Source organism: Castor canadensis, chromosome X (assembly GCF_047511655.1).
Source record: "Castor canadensis chromosome X, mCasCan1.hap1v2, whole genome shotgun sequence".
NCBI classification, from domain to species: Eukaryota; Metazoa; Chordata; class Mammalia; order Rodentia; family Castoridae; genus Castor; species Castor canadensis.
In genome coordinates, this window is record NC_133405.1 from 117838513 (window position 1) to 117843763 (window position 5251).

The 5251-nt window shown below is 30.5% G+C and overlaps 1 non-coding gene across 1 annotated transcript; it reads left to right on the forward strand.

Annotated features, from left to right (window-relative positions):
* Positions 1 to 1509: 1509 nt before the first annotated feature.
* Positions 1510 to 1616, forward strand: LOC141420027 (U6 spliceosomal RNA). Its single transcript, XR_012444733.1, has one exon. It is a non-coding gene; the product is annotated as a U6 spliceosomal RNA (small nuclear RNA).
* The last annotated feature ends 3635 nt before the right edge of the window (positions 1617 to 5251 follow it).

The following is a 5251-nucleotide window of genomic DNA, read 5'->3' on the forward strand; positions in this document are numbered from 1 at the left end:
GCTATTTTTCATCAGCAGCTATCATTTAATAAATGATTGACTTTGTTTTCATGAAATCATGTATCCTCATGTGAATATACTTGAGGATGGAAGATTGTGGAAAGATGATTATCTTTAGGTATATGCATGACTGTACACATATGCTAATCCATGTCCATTTTCTTTGTCAATTATTGGTAGTTAACTGTGCTCTATTCAAAAGCAAATTGCTTGGCTTTCCATTATTTTCTATAAGGCTGAACAGTTTGTTCAACATGGAAGTTACCACAACGGAAAATTGATATATCATCTTTGCTGAGAACTTTTGGAGAATTTTGACATATTTTTCAATTTCTTCAGGATTTGTCTAAACATACCAATTTAGAGAATTTATTTTCCATACATATTTATTTTTCAGATTGAGGGAATGTATGTATTATGTCTATAGTTTTCACCAACCCTGTAGTTTCTCTTAGTTTTAAATTATATTTATCAATTATATTTGAAATTATATTTATTTAAATGTGCCAATTTTTATGTATGAAATACTTTAAAACATGTATTTATTTATTGCATTGTAATTGATTGTCCATGATATAATTTATAAATTCGTATCTTAAAATTTGAATTTTGAGGATTTGTTCAGTTATTTTTTTCCTTCTAAAATTAAACATATAATGAATTTAAATTATTTAACCTATAAGGAACATTAAAACATGTGAACCTTTTTTCAATCAGTAGTTCTTTCATTATATTTCCTGTTTTAACAAGTGTTATTCTCACTATTTCATTAATTAGCTTCAATTACATTTTTCATATGCTTTTTCAATTTATATATTTTAAATATAAAATAATACATGCTCATTGTAACAACTGTGATAATAAAAACTTAAAGATAAATGTTGATATCGTCTCTTCCCACAGAGTCAATATTATCAATTTGTTTAGTATCCTTTTACACCTTTGTTTATGCTTCTATAGACATAGTTGAATAAAAATATATACACAATTGTCCCCTCTTAATATATTTAAAAATGGAATTATTCTACACATATTACTTAATTACTTTTATATGTTATTTTTTTTCTAATTAGTATACTATTCTTTAACCTCCTATGACAGGTCATTATTTTAAAATGATCATTTAATATTCCTTAGCATTGATGTTCTCTAATGAAGGATTTAGACTGAACCTGTAATTTGTATTTCTTACTTGTTGTACTCCATTACTGTGTAACTAGTGAGATTCTTTTTAGGTTATACCAATTAAATTCAGTTAATTTAATTTTGGGCATGATGTTTTGTTTTCCTTTGTCTTTGTTTCAACAGATGTTATTGGAAAGAGTATGAGAGAAGATATTTTGGCAATTTCTAGAGTGTCCAGGGTTTAGTATTCTCTCTTAATTTTATATCCAAGTGCTATTCTTTTCAAAAAGCTTTGCTTCTTCATCCTCTTTTTACATGACAGTTTGTACTTTCTGAAATTTAACTTTAAAAAATCAAACTTTTCAAAAGATATAAAAGACTTTCATGCTCGCTTCAGCAGCACATATACTAAAATTAGAACGATACAAAGAAGATTAGCATGGCCCCTGCACAAGGATGACACGCAAATTTGTGAAGCGTTCCATATTAAAAAAAAAAAAAGACTTTCATTTTGTCCCTGCTCCTTCTCTCTCCATCCTCATCAATAGCCATTTTCCAACTCCAAACAGACACTCAGACAATACCCAATCACTTTTCATCCCTCAATTATTCTGTGCTCTTCTGGACCTTCTTATAGAAATTCATATTTTTCTTTCTGCTTGGAATATCTTTTCTCCTTTCTGTTTTTGATTGATTCTTACCTATCCTCAACAATCAGTTTAGGATTCACCACGTCTGTAAAGCTCACCCCACCCCTGCTCCTGTACAATTCTCTGCTCATTTGTTTCCTTTGCAACTGTCTACAATAGCATCTATCATCTAGTTGTTGCTGTATCTGACAGCCCCCAAAATATTTCCTGAGTTTACCTGACTCTTCACATTCTCATTATGCATTTTCGTTTTTGTTACCTTGAATACAAACCAGCAGTACATGTTACACAATTTTACACTTAAATATAAGTAATAAAGTATATAAGTATATATTTGTGTTTACTCATTTATAAATTAGAAAATATAAAGATGAGAAATACCCATATAGGCTTAAATTCCTAGATATCTAAACACAGAATACAATGCTAATCACCCATTACCAATCATACTTAAGCTGCATTTGCAAGTGATAAACAAATTGTAAATCTCTATACAAGTGATCATTAGGATTAATAATAACATCATTATCTAGTTATTTTTAGTAATAAATTTTAGTTGGTAAAATTAGTCTAAATTACCGAGCATATCAAATGTTTGCTTTGTCTACAATGAACAAATTAGTTAAATTTCATTGTTATCTTTAAAACACATAGTATCAGCCTACTTGTTCCTGACAATGATCCCTTAACATTTTGTAATGAGTAGCTGGAGTATAAAAAAAGAAAGTTAAATTTTTTCACAAGATGAAATGAAAGAACACCGTGAACAATTTTATAATGAACAACATGAGTCCTGTTTGTCTATATAGTCTAAAACACAGACAAAGACATAGAAGATACTTCAATATTACATGAATGAATTTTGTATTGGGTTCTAAAGGAAATGGAAATTAGAGGGTAAAAGTAGTTAAATTAAGGACAAATTAATCTCCACAACCATGATCCAATGCATAGCTACGTGTTTACATTGAGTTTTTACAGGTTGAATATATTATGAAATGTGCATATCCTTTTACAGAAAACATGCAACTTAACTTCATTTGAGTAAGCACTTTCATAATTTGAATATAATTGTAGCAGTAGCAGTGGACTCAGATTCCTTATTAATAAAGTCAGCAATTTGAGTTTGATTTTCCTTCCAGTTTGATATTCTGTTTCTATAACTCTGAGTTTTTCTTAAACAAAATAAGTTCATTAGATAACCTGGTTTCTTGGTTATAAGTGAGAAATATACATACTTAATTTACACTACCAATAATGCATAATTGAAATAAATTATTGGTTAGGTCCTTTTCAGGTCATCTTCCCTTCTATCTTACCTTCCAAAAATCAAGTGTATTTTCTTAGAATTAATTTTATTTTTCTATTGCAAGTATACAAGGAAAAAAGTGTCCATTACTTTTTTAAAAAATATGTAAAATGACTCTGTGTGTGGTTCCTGAAGGATTGAGAAATGTTTTAAAACATGGTACAAGTTCATGTTCATGTCAAATTGCTAATAAGGCCCTTTGTGCTCATATTTAGTCAATATAAAGCCAAATTGAAGTTTTTAATTGTTAAAAACTATTAAATCTACTGATGCACAGTTTCTATGGTATCACTTTTCTGAGTTTTTTCTCAAATATTGCCCAGCACCAGGGGAGAATATTATCTGTTCTTCACATAGTCAAGAAATCTATCGTTGGGCTGGTTTTTAAAAAAGTCACACACACAAGAAAAGGAGACAGTCATACAAAATTAAAAGAAAAATAGTAAAACATTTTTATTTTTATGAAAATCATACATGCCTAATAATTTGAGATGATACTTTTTCTTTACCTATGGAGCACTAAAATATGGGGGACATTGGTCTATTTATTTAAAATAACATTTGGTATGCATGAAAACCTTATCTGTGTCTATTTTAGTTAATTTCTTAAAATTAGTCACTTCTGAACAAAAGAGCAGGTAAGGAAGTTCAGCTCCCAAATGTAATTTTTATGACAAATAACTGAAGTAATAATTTGGAAGGAACATACTATCTGAACTCAAGTTCTACGTAGCACTGATTTCAAGCTTCAGGAAAACTGACTATAGTATTTGTTCATCATATAGAGCAATACTACATAGCAGGGGGAGGAAAATGTATTTTGAAAATCTAATTAACTATCTGCTTAAAAATAAATAATACAATTAGTAAAGCAAAACAAGGTATATTTTCATTATTACACAGCTATATCTTTTAAAGTTTGAATTTGAGCTCCTTGAAGGAAAATAATTTACTTAAAGAAATTCTAAATGCCTCTATCAACACACAAGGCTCTAGAGTATATACAGCAAAAGGCCCTTTAAAGTCCTAGCATAAAATTCTATTGAAAAAGGCTAATAAACTTATTGCATAAATTCACAGATGTGATAAAACATGGAGCTACACACCTACCAGGACATACTGGTTCATTTTATGTCTATTTTTAACTAAATATGAGAAATTAAAGTGTTTTTCTCAGAAATTCTGAAAACTTACAAAAACATGAAAAATGGAACTTTAATGCTAGAAAGAAAACTGAAAGACATTTGACTACCCTTCACCTCTCCAGTTTCAGATCTGGAAACTGAGGCTCTGGAAGGATAAATGACCAAACCAAAGATTTCTGTTAATCTATTGCAGAGTGGAATTTAATTTTAGAATAGTGAGCCTTTGTTTTTGTCGCTTCACTCTTCTGACTCCAGTACTCAGCTTTTCTTTTGTTCCTCATATATTTTGTGATTTGTCTTTTCATTGCTTTCTGGGCAACATATTTAACCAAGCATTCATGTGTAGTTTCCCTAACAATTCCCAATTGCTATGGCTGCGTCTAGGATGTCAAAGTTCTGCATAGTCTTTTGAGTTCTGAGGTAAGTGTGGGCAAAAGCTAAGTGTCAGATGCCAGAATGCTTTCCTATATCCTCCTCTAGGCTGATATGGTCACCTGCTCTAAAATTCCCATACTTTGGATCCATCCCTACTTCTATGCAGCATGAATGGAGAACTCAAGTTGGATTTTTCTCCCTAGAAATTATGTATTGATGTTGTAATAGTTGACGTCTTTGGCTGACTTTTCATATCTGATAACTTCCTACTCTAACTCTTCTTACTCTAACTTCTGTGATTAAATGTTAGTAGATAAAGAACCAATGGCAGTTTGGCCCAACTGTGCAGTTCAGGGGTCAGTGGATGGAGTTCTAGCCCTGTTTACCTGATTTCTGATTTATCATAACACAGAACCAAGCTGACACATGGTTTGAGAAGAGAGTTGTTAAGAATTCAAACTCTAAGTTCAAAGCTAACTTTGAGAGCTCTGTGCCTGTATCTACCAAACAAAATAATAAAATGTAAGTCACAGAATTGTTTTGAGGAGAAAAAAAGTTTAGTCATGATTATTAGTATTACAGCTGTTCCACTACACGTACAGTAATTACTATAACTGCCTTTCTCCCTCCTGATAAAAATTTATGAA